Source organism: Triticum dicoccoides, chromosome 5B (genome assembly GCF_002162155.2).
Source record: "Triticum dicoccoides isolate Atlit2015 ecotype Zavitan chromosome 5B, WEW_v2.0, whole genome shotgun sequence".
NCBI classification, from domain to species: Eukaryota; Viridiplantae; Streptophyta; class Magnoliopsida; order Poales; family Poaceae; genus Triticum; species Triticum dicoccoides.
This window is the reverse complement of record NC_041389.1, coordinates 661,089,147-661,107,998: the sequence shown is the minus strand read 5'-3', so window position 1 is coordinate 661,107,998 and position 18,852 is coordinate 661,089,147. Positions and strand designations below refer to the sequence as shown.

General features: G+C 44.7%; 1 long non-coding RNA gene across 2 annotated transcripts; it reads right to left on the bottom strand.

Annotated features, from left to right (window-relative positions):
• Nucleotides 1–1,009: 1,009 nt before the first annotated feature.
• LOC119312421 lies at nt 1,010–2,237 on the bottom strand. Of its 2 annotated transcripts, XR_005151331.1 has the most exons (4): nt 1,953–2,237; nt 1,681–1,873; nt 1,307–1,593; nt 1,010–1,204 (listed from the first exon to the last, which is right to left on the bottom strand). It is a non-coding gene; the product is annotated as an uncharacterized LOC119312421 (long non-coding RNA). The 2 variants fall into 2 exon arrangements; XR_005151330.1 differs by having other exon boundaries at nt 1,307–1,873.
• Nucleotides 2,238–18,852: the final 16,615 nt, after the last annotated feature.

Sequence of the window (18,852 nt, the reverse complement as noted above, 5' to 3'; positions counted from 1 at the left end):
GTAGTTGTGAATAAAACAACCTGCGCATCAATATATGTGGCAGAGTGATTTGTGTCCACTCATCCGTTTACCCATACATGAGTGCTTCTCTAAAACAATTTAAATGTGCAGACTCACCGAAAACTTCCCTTTAATCGGGTTCCATAGATACAACACAACCAAATACAGCAGCACGGTACTGTTACATACAAATACACGGTTGCTACACTAGACAACAATATTCGGCTATTGCATACACGGTTACTGAGCCCTCGCCCAACAGGAAAATTTTCAAGTTCATCCACACAAAACATCCAAACCGAAGGTGGAAAGCCTCGCCCAGGCAGAGATACAACTTTTCAGGTTGCTGCACATGTTTGAGCATTTGGATTCCTTCCTTGGTTTCAGAAGGAGGTCACCCCGAGGACAAACTATACTTCTATGTCTTGTTTGCCCGCATATACTGCAGAAGCGTGTACGTTTGCTTGTACCGCACTCAGTTGTGCCTGTCGCATCAGCCACACCATTGTGCTTCTTTGATTGCACCCAGAAATCATCATATGGAGGCGTATACCTCCTGTTTGTGGGAGGACCCGCCCTCCACTTACGATCTGGAGCTGATAATCCTTTCAAAATGCCCACTCGGCTTCCATCAGCATCACTCCCGTAACCACAGCCAGGTGCATGCCCGTTACTTGTTTCTGTACCCTTGCATTTGGCATCTCGAAGCTGGTCTTCTAACCGCATACCATCATGCACAGCGGCTATAGGCATCAGCTTCCGCATTGCTGCCTTAATGAGCTCTATTGCTGCCTTGCATGATGTTGTGTTTGGGTCCCCAAGTATTACAACCTCCATAACGTGTGTGTACAAATTCGAATACCGAAATTTGACAGAGTTAAGCAAAATCTTGTCCTTCTGCAGATTTGCCAAATGATCTGGCAGCACATCTATTGCATCCTTGGTTCATCTTTTTAGAATGTGCTTCTTTATTATCTTGGTGAAGCCCAGGAAATCGAGGTCATAGCAGCACAGATAATTGTCAGTTATTCATAATGTGTCATCTTATGACAAAAAAACGCAGCTGATTCTACAGGCATATTACATTACCAGCATGGCAGTAGAGCACACAAGCATGCTCGAAATTACCACTCGCATGTAATCTCTGCTCCATTTTCAAGTACCTCCACTCCATAGACAACTTTGCACCATTTGTCATGATTCCCTGGGTAGTACCAGTGTGCCAAAAGTATAATTCAAAATATAACCATGAAGTGCAGTTCATCAAGCTATAATCTAATTGTTTCAGCAGGTGGCATGGTGTTACCCTATAATCTAATTCTGAGTTTGCCTCACCAAGCAGCCACAGACAATTTCCTGCATACACTTCGTTCGATCGACGTTCTGCCGGCTCTTCACATACCTCACACAAAAGCGAATTTCCTAGAAGTACAGGTTGTAATAACCATATGCTTCTCCTAGTGAGTCGAACGAACTACCAACTATCAAAACAAGTACTATATCTGTTCTTTCTTCAGAAAATTCCCTGAAGTTCTTCCGCACACCCTGTCGTCGCACCGCGGCCGCTCCAGGGGTGCTCTACCAACCGGTATCCTGCAACATCCAATTACAAATTCAGCAACCACACCATGGACAGACTTGCCACAGCACTAAAAGGCCAACACACAATAATTAAACGACCGAGTAGCAGCTAAATCGTTGAACGTCTTTTGTCCAGCCAGGCGTTTGTGGAAGTCCACCGCAAAGGCAGTCTCGCAAGTACCATTGTCGTTCAGGTCGATAGGCCTCACGGCTACCGCGGGCGCTCACATCCCTGTCATCGGTGCAACCACCGGCTTAATCCGACAGATCCACCGGAGTCAGCAGTGGAAATCTGCGCAAGAATCAGAAGCACATCTAACATCCAACCTAGAAGATAGTCAGATCCAAATCAATCTGGCCAAGAAACTTACCTATGGACTAGATCTGAAAGGAACTCGAATTCATCTGTGTTCTCAAAATCGCTTCATAGCAGTGCTCCGCCGCCGCCGCGGAAAGGTATTCGAGGTTAATTACGTGATCTGCTCTTCGCCTCGAACGCATGGCCTCACTTCAAAACTTTTCCCCATAACTGCGAGCGATTACTCGCCGTGAAAGTAGACGGTCCCGGGGCGACCGCACAACCTTGTACCACTAGCACACCTCCGTTAACCCATGCCCCGCCCAGCCGCCGTCAGTTGTCTCTACAGCTCATACTGGGTTCGGAATTCCCTTCAGGCTGCCGGTATTGTCAGTGACACACATCCCACGACCTGTACTGCCCGTTCAGATAACAGGAGCGCGCGAGCCCGTGTGCTCTATCGCCGTTCTCGCTAGCGCTTGCATTACTGCGTTCAGAAAAAAGAAACTGGACCATAGTGGTTAGCAGAGTGGGACACGTCTTCTTACATATATGACCAAGAAATAACAGAAGTTTCCTGTTGAAAAAGGGAATTTGAATGGACGAGGGTGATCACTGATTAGCCAACTGTATTCGTCTGACCGTGTCTTGCAGTCGCACGGTTTACGGAAGTCGAAGCCCCAGATGAAAAAGCGGCCAGAACGTGCGTGTTCGTCTGCAAACAAATAAATGGCTAGCTCACAAAGAGTCACAATGCCAAAAACAAAAGATTCAAAAGCCACAACCGGCTTATTATTTTTTATATAAATGTGGCCGTATGCATCTTTTTGATGCAGAGGCCGGGGAGTCCCTTTTAAAAAAAAAGGTACGTGTTCGTCTAAACCACATCATCGAGCTTTAGTTTTTTGAAAAAGATTGCTATTCATTACGCATAACTTTTACGAAAACTTTACGTACTGTTTAATTTTTCTTCTGTGGTTGTATTTGGTTTTTGCTCGATTTTGCTTCAAAAATCAAGAGATGTCAATTTTTTATCCGGTTTCTCTCGTTAACCGAACTAACTCTTTTTCTATTGCTTCCCGCAAAAAAAAACTCTTCTTTCTCTAATGCAACTGCGGAAGCTGTCCATCCTCCGACGACGTTTCGCCAAAATAAGCGGTCGAGAGAGGAGCCGATGAGATGTCACCCACATTCTTTGCAACCCTGCCCACCTTCGCCTTCTCGTGCTTCTTGGTTGTTTGCTTCAGCTGGCCGTTCTGAAGCATCACAAAATCTAGTCCCTCAAAACAGATTTTTGTTCCGCTTTAGAGCATGTACAGACGGACTTGGCAAATTCAGTCCCTCAAACGTCCACGGGCACTGACCAAGCACCCCTCAAATATTGTGCCGCATATCCACATACGTAAATTCCGATTCTCAAATTCATGGAATCCATGCACGTCGATTATACGGTACAAACTGTCTGAATACTAAAGTTTGAAACAAAGCTAAGCAAATCATAGTTCAACAAATCGGACATGGCAAAATGAATCAATTTCCGAGCGTGACGGATGGCCTACGATTACTGGTTGGGCGCCAGCTCCGAGTGGAAGGCGTCCTACTCCAGACGGAATGCGTTTTGCGTGTCCTGCTCTGCCTACATCCAGGTAGCCTCCTCCTCCTGCAGCCGGGCTGGCTGCTCCGCCTGCATCCAGGCCGCCTCAGTGCAAGTTGCAACCTATACTTCTCAAACTCTATGTCACAAAATGTCTTGGCCTTCTCGAGCTCCCATTTGATCGCCGCTTGTTGCTTCTTCAACCCGATCTTCTCCCTCTCAATTTCCAGCTTCTTCTCCGCCCTCTTATGGTCTCACTCCATCCTTTCCTTTTGCGCATCCAACATGAGCTTGTACCTCTCCTCCTTCGTGTTCTCCCTCACCGAAAAAATGCCCATCCATGTTGACGACATTTTGGTAGCCGCGGCATCACGGACGACACGTGCCTTCACCCACTTGTTTCCCATGACTTGGTGGTTGTCCTTTGGCACGGTGCTTTTCCATTCATCACGACAACATCGTCCTCTTCATCGTCCAACCCAATTGATTGGTTGGAGCTTGAGCCATCATTCCTCTTCTTGCCAGACTTGAGGTCGGCCAGAAGTTGGTTCCACTTTGGCTTGCCATTCAATATGACCCAACAATGGCTAAAAGCAAATGGCTTCTTCTCCACCTCGTGATACAAAGTAGCAGCCACCGAGAATGCAAACACAAGAAGCATATGCAATGGACGAGAAGATGAGGCAATCGAGTTTACGTGAGATGCAATTCCCATCCCACTTTGAGGGCGTTTGGTCACTTGTGAGTAGTAGCCGACGAACTTGTTCACTTCCCCTTGAATGATCCGCCAACGATGTTAGAGAGATGCCACATTGCGAGTGGTCACGATAGGATGCGGCTCCACATACCCCTTTTGCTCATGATACTCCTTCCAAATCTTCGTCAAATAGATGTTCACTTTTTGCTCGGTGCCGCATATTGGATCCATCTTGTGGCCAGCCAAGCTTTGACCAACAAGATGTCCTCAAATTTTGAGAATGTCGGACCTCTTGCCTTAGGCGTCTTGGTATTCTTCTTCTTCTTGCTCGGATTGGGATTGGATGTTGTCCCAACTTCAAATATGGTGGTGGCCTCTGATTCATACTCCATTTCGGTCGGATCTTCATTGTCGTTGATCATGTTCGACAAGAACGCCTCCTACATCATTATAGTTTACAAGCATTCATCATGAGAGAAATGAACTAGTGGTCTATGCTAAAATTTGATCAGACAAGAGCAAAGAAAATGCACCTACTCTTGTTCGGTTGTTCCGTCGAACATGTCGAGGGTAGCCTGGGCACTGCCGGAGCCCGTGCTCATCCGCACCTGAACGAGCTGCGGCGAGTCATACACATGGATCGCCGGCATCTGTTTTGTCGCAAAGCTCTCTGGAATGGCCTAGTCAGCGGTCGGATCATCCTCTGTCCCAATGGGGTCGGACGGCGTAATCCGCGTAGGCGCTCAGAAGGAAGGGGTGCGGGGATCCGGGCGCGGCGAAGGAGACAACTGCTCCACCACATCCAAACCTCCCTGTGATGCTACCGCTGCCTCCCTCTCTCGCCATCGGCATCGCCACAACTTGCGGGCAACATTCTCCGCCTTGCAAGTCACAGCCGATGAATTGACGCCGTCTACAGACAAGGCGGACTGCATCTCTATCGCGATGGTGTGGGTCGGGCTGGACGACATTTCCGGTGGTGGATAGGACCGGAGGTGAGGATTGGGAGCAAGGGTGGAGGATGGTGAGGGTCTGGGTGCGGGAACGGTTGGAGGGCTGCGGGAGGAGGAGGAAGGGTTTGGTGGATTTGATGCAATTTGGGGTGGGGTCGGGCTGTCAGGTCCGACGTGGAGGGCGTCCCGAGCGCCCCCAATCCGCCCCATATTTGGCTGGATATGGGGATGTCGGTCAGCCCGGGCGTTTGAGGCCCGTTTAAGGAGCCCGTCTGGGTCAAAAAATCATGACCGAACAGTGACCTGGCGGCCGCCCGGACGTATGAGGCGGGTTTGAGAGGTCCGACTATAGACGATCTTATATATAAAGCATAGACCACAAGTAAACAGCCAAACAAGACATGTCAAAGACCTTAAACAAAGCAGACCTTAGAAGAAAAAAAGACAAGATAAATCGGCCAGAGCATGCATATGCCGCCGAGCAAAAATAGAGGAGGACCTAAAGACTAAATCAGCCACACCCAAAGCAAATTGGGCTTCTCGGCAATGCCCTAAAAAAAGGGAAACGACACTAAGCGTCGCCATCGCCGCGCCCGATGGAACGGACCGTTTTCACCCAGAACTATGAAGGGCGAAGCGAACCTGCGGTGGCGTCCTCGAGAGGAGAGCGGCACACAACGGGCACCATTAGAGTCGACGCTCAAGCTCAGAGCTTTCGCCTAGATGCTTCCACCAGCCATATATGAACTAAGTCGGCCACTGATACGTCTCGAACGTATCTACTTTTCCAAACTCTTTTGCCCTTGTTTTGGACTCTAATTTACATGATTTGAATGGAACTAACCCGGACTGACGCTGTTTTCAGCAGAATTGCCATGGTGTTATTTTTGTGCAAAAATAAAAGTTCTTGGAATGACCTGAAACTTCACGGAGATACTTTTTGGAATTATTGAAAAAATACTGGCGAAAGAATCAACCGAAGGGGGCCCACACCCTAGCCACGAGGGTGGGGGCGCGCCCTCCTACCTCGTGGGCACCCTGGACCTCCGTCGACCTCAACTCCAACTCCATATATTCACGTTCGGGGACAAAAAAATCAGAGAGAAGGATTCATCATGTTTTACGATACGGAGCTGCCGCCAAGCCCTGTTCTTCCTTGGGAGGGCTGGTCTAGAGTACGTTCGGGGCTCCGGAGAGGGGAATTCGACGCCATCATCATCATCAACCATCACGCATCACCAATTTCATGATGCTCACCGCCATGCGTGAGTAATCCCATCGTAGGCTTGCTGGACGGTGATGGGTTGGATGAGATTTACCATGTAGTCGAGTTAGTTTTGTTAGGTTTGATCCCTAGTATCCATTATGTTCTAAGATTGATGTTGCTATGACTTTGCCATGCATAATACTTGTCACTAGGGCCCGAGTACAACGATTTCAGATCTGAACCTATTATGTTTTCATGAATATATGAGTGTTCTTGATCCTATCCTGCAAGTTATAGTCACCTACTACATGTTATGATCCAGCAACCCCGGAGTGACAATAGTCGGGACACTTCCCGATGATGACCGTAGTTTGAGGAGTTCATGTATTCACTAAGTGCTAATGCTTTGGTCCGGTTATCTATTAAAAGGAGGCCTTAATATCCCTTAGTTTCCATTAGGACCCCACTACCACGGGAGGGTAGGATAAATGATGTCATGCAAGTTCTTTTCCATAAGCACGTATGACTATATTCAGAATACGTGCCTACATTATATTGATGAACTGGAGCTAGTTCTGTGTCACCCTATGTTATAACTGTTGCATGATGAATGCCATCCGACATAATTATACATCATTGATCCATTGCCTACGAGCTCGTTTCATATTGATCTTTGCTAAGTTACTTTACCGTTGCCACTGTTACGATGGCTACAAAACTGCTACTGTTACCTTTTCCACCGTTACCATTACTTCCGTACTACTTTGCTACTAAATACTTTGCTGCAGATATTAAGTCTTTCAGGTGTGGTTGAATTGACAACTCAGCTGCTAATACTTGAGAATATTCTTTGGCTCCCCTTGTGTCGAATCAATAAATTTGTGTTGAATACTCTATCCTCAAAAACTGTTGCGATCCCCTATACTTGTGGGTTATCAAGACCTTTTTTCTAGCGCCGTTGCCGGGGAGCATAGCTCTATTCTCTGAGTCACTTGGGATTTATATCTATTGATCACCATGAGGAATTTGAAAGACAACAAAACCAAGATATATCCCTCAACTATGAGGGGAGGTAAGGAACTGCCATCTAGCTCTGCACTTGATTCACCTTTTGTTTTGAGTAAACTTGCGACACCTACAACTGCTATTGATTCCGATATGTCGCATGTTATTGATGATGCCACTTCTGCTATGCATGATGCTTATGATGATACTACTTCTATGCTTGATAATACTGTGTCACTAGGTGAATTTCTTGATGAACAACTTGCTAGGGTTAGAGAGAATGAAATTACTGATACTAATGATATTAATGAAAGTGATGATGAAGACTCTCCCCCTAGATATGAATTGCCTGTTTTACCTGAGGGTTATGTTATGGATGAAGAAAATGCTAGAGACTTCTTTGCTTGCAATGATAGATATTATCTTAAGAAACTGATAGCTAAGCTGAAAGAAAAGTCTTTGAATGCTAGAATGAAATATGATCCTGCTTTTGCTACATCACCTATATGTGTTACTGATAAGGGTTATGAATTCTCTATCGATCCTGAGTTGATTACTTTGGTTGAATCTGATCCTTTCTATGGTTATGAATCTGAAACTGTTGTGGCACATCTTACTAAATTGAATGATATAGCCACCCTATTTACTCATGAGGAAAAATTCGCTACTACTATATTCTTAAATTGTTTCCTTTCTCATTAAAGGGTGATGCTAAGATATGGTTTAATTCTCTTGCTCCTGGTTATGTGCGTAGTCCCCAGGATATGATTTACTACTTCTCTGCAAAATATTTTCCTGCTCATAAGAAATAATCTGCCTTACGGGAAATATTTAACTTTGTACAAATTAAAGAAGAGAGTCTCCCACAAGCTTGGGGGAGGCTTCTCCAATTACTTAATGCTTTGCCTGATCATCCTCTCAATAAAAATGAAATACTTGATATATTTTATAATGGACTAACCGATGCTTCCAGAGACCACCTGGATAGTTGTGTTGGTTATGTTTTCAGGGAAAAACTGTTGAGCAAGCTGAATTGCTATTGAATAATATATTGAGTAATGATAATGATTGGACACTTCCTGAATCAACTCCTAAGCCAACTTCGAAGAAAAGGAGTATTTTATTTCTTAGTCTTGAAGATATACAAGAGGCAAAGAAATCTATGAAAAAAAGGTATTAAAGCTGAAGATGTTAAGAATTTACCGTCTATTGAAGAAATACATGGTCTTGATAACCCAACATAGGTAGTAAAGGTAAACCCTCTATATAGATTTGATGAAGGTGATATTCCTCATAATAAGTCTGTTAGTCAATGCTTGGATGAGTTTGATAATTTTATTTTTAAACAAGAAAAACTTTAATGCTTATGTTGGTAGACAATTAAAATGTAATGCTTATATGGTTGAACACTTGAGTGATTATATGTCTAGAGTTAAAAGTGATCTTAAGCTTATTAGTAAACATGCTTCCATGGTGACTCAAGTAGAACAAGTACTTAAGGAACAAGATGATTTGCTCAATGAGTTGAATAATAAGAACAATGATAATGTTATTAGAGTTATGGCTAGAGGTGGTAAAATGACCCAGGAACCTTTGTATCTTCAGGGACATCCTAAGAGAGTTGAGCAAGACTCTCAGAGAATTAATACTGATGCACCTAGTCCTTTGAATAAAAAGAAAAAGAGTAAGGATAGGACTTTGCATGCTTCTAGTGAACCTGTTATTGACACACCAGAGAATCCCAATGATATCTCTATTTCTGATGCTGAAACACAATCTGGTGATGAACATGAACCTAGTGATAATGTTAATAGTGATGTTCATGTTGATGCTCAACCTAGTAAGTATAATGATGTAGAAGTTGAACCTGCGGTTGATCTTGATAACCCACAATCAAAGAATCAACGTTATGAAAAGAGAGACTTCATTGCTAGGAAGCACGGTAAAGAAAGAGAACCATGGGTTCAAAAACCCATGCCTTTTCCTCCTAAGCCATCCAAGAAAAACGATGATCAGGATTTTGAGCACTTTGCTAAAATTATTAGACCTATCTTTTTGCGTATGCGTTTGACTGATATGCTTAAAATGCATCTTTATGCCAAGTATATGAAAGATATTGTTCCTAATAAAAGAAAGATACCGGAAGCTGAGATTTCCACCATGCTTGCCAATTATACTTTTAAGGGTGGAATACCAAAGAAACTTGAAGATCCAGGAGTACCAACTATACCATGCTCCATTAAAAGAAACTATGTTAAAACTGCTTTATGTGATCTTGGAGTCGGTGTTAGTGTTATGCCTTTCCCATTATATCGTAGACTTGATTTGAATAAGTTGACACCTATTGAAATCTCTTTGCAAATGGCTGATAAATCAACTGCTATACCCATCGATATTTGTGAGGATGTGCCTATTGTGGTTGCAAACGTTACTATTTTAACGGACTTTGTTATTCTTGATATTCCCGAGGACGACAGTATGTCGATCATCCTTGGTAGACCCTTTTTGAATACTGCAGGGGCTATTATTGATTGCAACAAAGGCAGTGTCACTTTTCGTGTTAATGGTAATGAGCATGCGGTACCCTTTCCGAAGAAACAACCTCAAGTTCATATTATCAATTTTATTGGAAACATTTCAACTATCACTATTGGAGGTTTCAAATTCCCTCTCCCTACTGTCAAAAAGAAATATGATATTCTTATTGTCGGGGACATGCATATCCCCATTGAGGTAACCTAGTGTTATTCAAAAACTCTCCGGTTTCCTATTATTCGGAAGAGGTTTGTTAACAAGACTTGATCAACCTTGTTAGTTGATTCCTTTTGATGAGCATTAGATGGATGAATTTAGAAGGCACAACTTTCTGTACCCTCCTTTTCACTTTCTGTTATTTAGTTTAAATAAAGCAAAAATAGTATTTTCTGTCTGTTTTCTGAATTATCCTTGCAATAAAAAATACCTCAGAAATAAAAGTTCTCCAAATGCCCTGAAAATCTAGTATGATTTTTTATAGAATATTTGAGAATTTCTAGCACTTAGAACGCACCAGGGAACCACACCATATAGCCACGAGGGTGGAGGGCGCGCCCTACCCCCTGGACGCGCCCCCTGCCTCATGGGCCCCACGTGGGCCCCCTCCACTTATTCCAGCACCCATCCACTTTGTCTTCCTCCAGGAAAAATCATCACGTAGCTCAAACTCGTGTTCTTGCTCATTTTGCTGTCGTTTTCGATCTCCTTGCTCAAAGATCCATTCACAAAACTGCTTTGGGGGATTATTCTTCGGTATGTGACTCCTCTAATGGTCCAATTAGTTTTTTGTTCTAGTGATTTATTTATTGCAAATTTTTGCTGCTATGGTGATCTTGTTCTTGAGCTTGCATGTTAAATTTATATGGTCCAAAGTAGTTTCAATGCATGATATAGTCTCTAGGCATTTGTGGGAGTGGTTGCTATCAATCTTGTTGAGTTTGGCTCAATTTTATTTTGAGTTATTAAAAATTTCAGAATTTTCAGAGGAAGAAAAATGTTGAGGAGATTGTTGAGAGGCTCCTCGAGCCGGGGCTCGAAGGAAAAGGAAAATGAAGACAACGAAAAGCCCAAGTACAACCTTCCTCGCACCACGGAGGTCCGACCGTGTGAATGGTCATGTGATGCATTATTGAGGGCAGTCAAAATTTACAAAGATTTCTATTACTTGCCTGAGAATGCAGGCATCACCGACTTTCTTCACGATAAGTGTGAACAACACATACCTCGCCATGCCCGCGGACATTTATGCATACTGGGAGCGGACACGATCCCCAGATCCGGAGCCAGAGCCATCACCTGATCCATATTAGGAGTCTATTTATCAGTGGGATCCGCGGGAGCTCGCTAACCAGCGGAACCCCGAGGATCCTCCTCAGTACACCGGAGAAGATTACTTTGATCCATGGGCGTAGAATAACTTACCAAAAGCCTAAGCTTGGGGGAGTACGTATTTCTCACCAACATTACATTCATGTTCACACGCTCATTCTAGTTGTCAGTGCTCATAATTTTTCATTGTATTACCCATGCTAGTTTATTTTCTTATCTTTTTCTGCTTTCTTCTTGTGTGTTTGAAAAACTTTGAGAAAAAACAAAAAAAAATAGTTATAGATTTTAGCTAGTTTACTTTCCATGCTTGTAGCAGTAGTATTATAAGAAAACCCAAAAAGATTTCTCGTCCTTCTTTTGCTTGTTGGGAGCTTTCCCGTGTAAATAGTTGTTCTTGTTCTTTGAAATTATTTTCTTTTCTTTGGGGGTCGAGAGGAGAAGACCACGATGAAAATGATGAGTGGCTCTCATATGCATTACTGTTGATCTAACAAAGAGCCCATATTACTTTGTCTTCTCCTTTGAATTAAATGTTTGCAGATTCCAGCTTAGTCCAATGCACGTACACCATCATTATTATCCACACCATTCAGTCGTGCAAGTGAAAGGCAATAATGACGATATATAATGAATGATTGAGATGAGGAAAAGCTGGTATGAACTCGACCTATCTTCTTTTTGTAAATATGATTAGTTCATCATTCCTGATTCAGCCTATTATGAATGAAACATGTTTGCAATGACAATTAGAGATTATAGTTATTCATGCCATGCTTAATTAGCTGAGAGTTTATAATGGTTTACCTTGCATGCCAACATGCTATTAAAATGGTTGTGATGTAGTATGATAGGATGGTATCCTCCTTTGAATGATTCGAGTGACTTGACTTGGCACATGTTCACGCATGTAGTTGAAACAAAATCAACATAGCCTCCACGATATTTATGTTCATGGTGATTTATATCCAACTCATGCTTGCACTCATTGTTGTTTAACCATAATGCATGTTTATGAATGTGTCATTCTCTAGTTGGTCGCTTCCTAGTCTCTTTCTAGCCTTCACTTGTACTAAGCGGGAATACTGCTTGTGCATCCACTTCCATAAACCCCAAAATTATTCCATATGAGTCCATGATACGTCTCCAACGTATCTATAATTTTCCATTGTTCCATGCTATTATATTACCCCTTTTGGATGTTTATGGGCTTTATTTTACACATTTATATCATTTTTGGGACTAACCTACTAACCGGAAGCCCAGCCCGTATTGCTGTTTTTTTTGCCTATTTCAGTATTTCGAAGAAAAGGAATATCAAATGGAGTCCAAACGGAATGAAACCTTCGGGAGCGTGATTTTTGGAACGAACGTGATCCAGAGGACTTGGAGTGCAAGTCAAGAAGCAGCCGAGGCGGCCACGAGATAGGAGTGCGCCCCCCCTATAGGGCATGCCCCTCTGTCTCGTGGGCCCCTCGGGCGGCCACCGACGTACTTCTTCCTCCTATATAAGCCTACGTACCCCGAAAACATCCAGGGTGCAGACGAAACACAATTTCCACCACCGTAACCTTCTGTATCCGCGAGATATCATCTTGGAGCCTTCGCCGGCACTCTGCCGGAGGGGGAATCGACCATGGAGGGCTTATACATCAACACCATAGCCCCTCCAATGAGTTGTGGGTAGTTTACCACAGACCTACGGGTCCATAGTTATTAGCTAGATGGCTTCTTCTCTCTTTTTAGATCTCAATACAATGTTCTCCCCCTCTCTTGTGGAGCTCTATTCGATGTAATCTCTTTTTGCGGTGTGTTTGTCGAGATCCAATGAATTGTGGGTTTATGATCAAGTTTATCTATGAATAATATTTGAATCTTCTTTGAATTCTTTTATGTATGATTGAGTTATCTTTGCAAGTCTCTTCGAATTATCAGTTTGGTTTGGCCTACTAGATTGATCTTTCTTGCCATGGGAGAAGTGCTTAGCTTTGGGTTCAATCTTGCGGTGTCCTTACCCAGTGACAGAAAGGGTTGCAAGGCACGTATTGTATTGTTTCCATCGAGGATAACAAGATGGGGTTTATATCATATTGCATGAGTTTATCCCTCTACATCATGTCATCTTGCTTAATGCGTTACTCTGTTCTTTGTGAACTTAATACTCTAGATGCAGGCAGGAGTCGGTCGATGTGTGGAGTAATAGTAGTAGATGCAGGCAGGAGTCGGTCTACCTGTCACGGACGTGATGCCTATATACATGATCATGCATAGATAATCTCATAATTATTCGCTTTTCTATCAATTGCTCGACAGTAATTTGTTCACCCACCGTAATACTTATGCTATCTCGAGAGAAGCCACTAGTGAAACCTATGGCCCCCAGGTCTATCTCTTATCATATTTGCTTCCAATCTACTTTAATTTGCATCTTTACTTTTTGCATCTATATTATAAAATACCAAAAATATATTTATCTTATCATACTATCTCTATCAGATCTCACTTTTGCAAGTGGCCGTGAAGGGATTGACAACCCCTGTATTGCGTTGGTTGCGAGTTCTTTGTTTCTTTGTGTAGGTGCGTGGGACTTTTGAGGAGCCTCCTACTGGATTGATACCTTGGTTCTCAAAAACTGAGAGAAATACTTACGCTACTCTGCTGCATCACCCTTTCCTCTTCAAGGAAAACCAACGCAATCTCAAGACGTAGCAAGAAGGATTTCTGGCGCCGTTGTCGGGGAGGTGTTCGCTCAAGTCAAGACATACCAAGTACCCATCACAAACTCATCTCCCTCGCATTTACATTATTTGTCATTTGCCTCTCGTTTTCCTCTCCCCCACTTCACCCTTGCCGTTTTATTCGCCCTCTTTTTCCCAATCTCCTCCTCTCTTTTCGCTTGCCTTTTTCCGTTTGCCGTGTGTTAGCTTGTTTCCTTGTTACCATGGCTAGTCCTCCTATCGTTATTATCACTCCCGGACAAGAAATTCTCAATTTTAAGCAAAAGGGGGGAGAAAACTTAAAAGATGCTTGGCATAGAATTTGAAATGCCCAATATAATTCTTCTAGGAAGCTTTCCACTTCCGTTCTTCTCCGCAATTTTTATGTAGGCATTACTCCTTTGAATAGATGTGTTCTTGATATTGCTACCGGAGGTGATTTAATGAGTAGCCATACGTTTGATGCTTATAATGCTACGTTAGATTTGTTTGGCCCACCACCTCTTTTGGTTAATGGAACTGTTTTAACTTTAGAACATGTTATGCAACGGCTTGAGATTATTGAAAATAATGTTGGAAATATGCCCTAGAGGCAATAATAAATTAGTTATTATTATTATATTTCCTTGTTCATGATAATCGTTTATTATCCATGCTATAATTGTATTGATAGGAAACTCAGATACATGTGTGGGTCCATAGACAACACCATGTCCCTAGTAAGCCTCTAGTTGACTAGCTCGTTGATCAATAGATGGTTACGGTTTCCTGACCATGGACATTGGATGTCGTTGATAACGGGATCACATCATTAGGAGAATGATGTTATGGACAAGACCCAATCCTAAGCCTAGCACAAAACATCGTGTAGTTCGTATGCTAAAGCTTTTCTAATGTCAAGTATCATTTCCTTAGACCATGAGATTGTGCAACTCCTGAATACCGTAGTTATGCTTTGGGTGTACCAAACGTCACAACGTAACTGGGTGGCTATAAAGGTGTGTCGGATTTAGGGTTCCGGCAGACCCTTGAGGTTCAAACACTCGGGTGCGCGTGGAGGTTTCGCCTTCTACCTACCTGTTCCTCGCTGAATCGCTAGGATCTAAACTACGAGAAGAACAACACAAGAGACACAGGGTTTATACTGGTTCAGGCCACCATTGTGGTGTAATACCCTACTCTAGTGTGTGGCGTGGTGGATTGCCTCTTGGGCTGATGATGAACAATACAAGGATGAACAGCCTCGCGAGGGTCTGTTCTTGTGGTGTGTTGTCCCTTTGGAGGGGTTGATTCTTGTCACATCCCTAGCTTCTGGTTTGCTCTGAGCTAGCTAGTCATGTGTTGCATCATGTTTAAATTTCAGTTAAACCTGAAATGGGGATTGTTTAAACCCTAGCACCAAATGAATTCAAATAGGCTCAAATAAAATCATTTTCAATAAACCCAAAATGCCTTTGAAAATGTTCATGATTTCTGATAAAGGTGAAAACCTCTGCCAAAAATGATGAACATATTTATAGGCCATTCCTGGATTTTTGAATTAACTCATATTGTATTTGAATTGGGGCATTTAAATCTTATAAATATTTTAAATGCTCTAATAATTTTGAAACTAGTTGAGGGCTGTTGGAAATAATTTCAATAGTGCCACAAATATTTTCAAGATTTTTAATAATGCTCTAGCATTTTTAATAAAGCCAAAACAATTGCAGAAAATACAAAATGGAATTAAAAGAGAGTGAGAAAAGTTGACTGGCGCTTACCTACAGCCCATCCGGCGCCTCAGCTGGCCCAGCACTGTGTGGCCCACTGGCCCATAGTGCCAGTCACCCTCCTCCTTGCGCCAGAAGGACGCCGGCGTGTCGCTCGCGCGCGCACTCTCGGCCACCTCCTGCTTCCACCTCCTCCTGCCTCCCTGCCCGCTTCTCGACCCCCTGGAGACGCCATGCAGCCCCCCTGGCCCCCTCTCACTCTCTCTCGAACGCTCTCCCCCTCCTCTTCTCTCTCCCTGCACGCGCCCGAGCGGAGCTCGTCGTCGCCGACGCCATTTGCCACAGCCACCGTGCTCCCCTCGCCTCGCCGACGCGCCAAGACGCTCCGCCTCGACCCCCTCTTCCTCCCCACCGAGACACGCCCTGCCGGAAGCCCTGCAACGCCATCCTCGACGCCATCTTCGTCCTCTGCACCGACGGCCGCCGTTGCTCCATTCACCGCCCACAGAGCGTCCCCGGCCTCGCCCTCGCGCTCGTTGGACTCGCGGTGAGCCACTGACCCGTTCCCCTCTTCTTCCCATGCCGTTTGGCCACTCTAGCCGTTGTTTCCGCCGGACCCGAGAGCCCACCGCCGCCCAGTCATGTTGCCGCTGTGGCCACCGTCACCTATAGCCGCAACCGAGCGCTTCACCGCACTCACCGTGTCCCCAGGAGCCCGCAGCACCATTCCACACCTCCTGCCGTGCCTCCTAGCGACGACCCCGAGCTCGCCCGAGCTCCGGCAGCCGCCAACTTCGTTGCCGGCGTCTTTTCCGACCACCCCGAGCCCAAACACCACCACCACTCGACACGGCAACCCCCCAGCTTCACGTAGATGCTTCCCGCGCGCCAAATAGGGCGCTGCAGCGAAATCCCGACTCCCTCCACCGTGGATTTGGTCGCCGGTGGCTGATGTGGCACCATTAGTTTAGGTGCTAATTATGTTTAATTATTACCTGTGTCAATGACATGTGGGTCCCCGAGGATAATTAGGTTAGTCTAATTTTCTGTTAAGATTAGTACTAATCTGGGTGGACCCCACGTGTTAGCTTTGACTTTGGTCAAGTCAACATTGACCGGTCCCACCTGCCATACACCCAAACCAGCCTGAGACACTGACGTATGGGTCCCACAGGTCAGGTTTGACCTGGCCGACCCAGTTGACCTGCTGACGTCACACCTATGTCATGCTGACGCAGTAACTTATTTTCTGGATTTATTCTTATATAGGAAATTCTAGAAAATGTTGCAAACTTCTAAAAATCATAGTAATTCAACCGTAACTCCAAATGAAATAAATTATATATGAAAATCAGAAAAATCCAATCTACCCAGCTGTAACATTTTCATGCATGTTAGAACAACTTATCGCTGCTGTTTAGTACAAATCATATGATTGGCATTTAAATAAGCACGCTGTCAGGACCCCGACTCAATGCCACATCGATCTAGCATGTAACACCTCATATCACTTTGCGGCCTCACGCACGGTATTCCCACGGGTGTCGCCTTACCTTAGCCCGGGACCGTTTGCGCCTTTTGGCACACGTATATGACGGTGTCGCTAGCATCCATATGATAAGGAGCCCGGGCTGACATGGCTAGTCGTAAACCCAAAGTGGCACAGACTTACAGGAACAGGCATCCATGACCCAGCTTCGAACGTGTCGGTCATCAGCAAGTGGGTCCGGGCTGTAGCACTGGGCTAGCAGGACTCCGGTAAACCGGGCTGTAGCGGGCTAACAGGACTCCGGTACTCAAGCATGACATTTCCCCGAAGGGACAGACACAGGAACGAAGAAGGACACATGCCGGCCAGCCTAAGTGTTCCAGAGCAGTAGCAAGCTACCATGGCTCAGCGGTAACACTAGGAGACATTTCCCGGTAAGAGAGGCTACTAAAGATAAACAACTAGATAGTCAGATCCCACACATACCAAGCATTTCAATAACATACACACAATATGCTCGATATGTGCAAACACAACATGGCATCACAACATGACTCTACGACTCAAGTAATATTCAATAGGCTCCGAGGAGCGAGATATTACAAACATGGGTCTCATGACCCAACAATCAGAGCATACCAATCAAAGCACAAGCGGAAGCTTTCATGTCTGGGTACAGACATCTATAAATGGAAAAGGCTGAGAAGCCTGACTATCTATCAGATCCTGCCGAGGGCACCAGATCGTAGCTGAGGTAACAAGCTAAACGTCGAAGTCCACGTGGAACTACTAGTGAGACTGAAGTCTCTCTGCAAAAACATAAAATAGGCAAACGTGAGTACAAATGTACCCAGCAAGACTTACATCAGAACTAACTACATATGCATCATTATCAACAAAGGGGTGGTGGAGTTTGACTGCAGCAAGCCAGCTTTGACTCAGTGGCTATCCTGAACTATGACTGCAATGTAACTCTTTTGAGGTGGCGCACACGAGTCCACATATTCACCATATCAATACACCACTATGGATCCGCTTCCGTCTCCCTACGAGAACGCCATCCATAGCACTCACGCTTATCTTGCGTATTTTAGAGTATCCACTTTCACTTGTCTATGAACTGTACAAGGGGTCCAAGTTTCCATATCCGAGGAATCCGGCTATTCGAATAGATGATGTTAACCCTGCAGGGGTGTACTTCTTCACACATGCTCTCGCCACTTACCGCCCTGTACACGTCATGTACCTCGGCAACCTTCAAGCGGAAGCCGGGCGAGGGAGTCGGCCACGACCTGACTAACCGAACAAGTCTCTAGTCCAGGTTTATCGCCTATTCGGGTTCCATCCGCAAGGAGATCCGGCCGGGGTGTCGCTTACGGCCCCAAACGATGTGTGCAGGGTTCCCAAGCCCACCAACCGGGTGCCACTTGGTACACCGGGCCACTGTGCCTAGTCTGTCCCAAGCCCACCTGTACCGGGTGCCACTTGGTAGACTACTAACACTACCTACAAACACCAGAAACTAGTTGCAACTCCTGGACAGAGATCATGTTGATTAATAAGTCGAGAGGGCTTGGAGCGCCCGGAGCCCAATGTGTGGTAGTAACTGATCATGGATCACAAACACAGAACTCAGTTCCTGAGGACGGCTGCAATGAGACAACCCACCATGTACTCCTACATGGCCTCTCACCGCTACCTTTACCAAATCGTGTTCACACACTTAGCTCACACACAG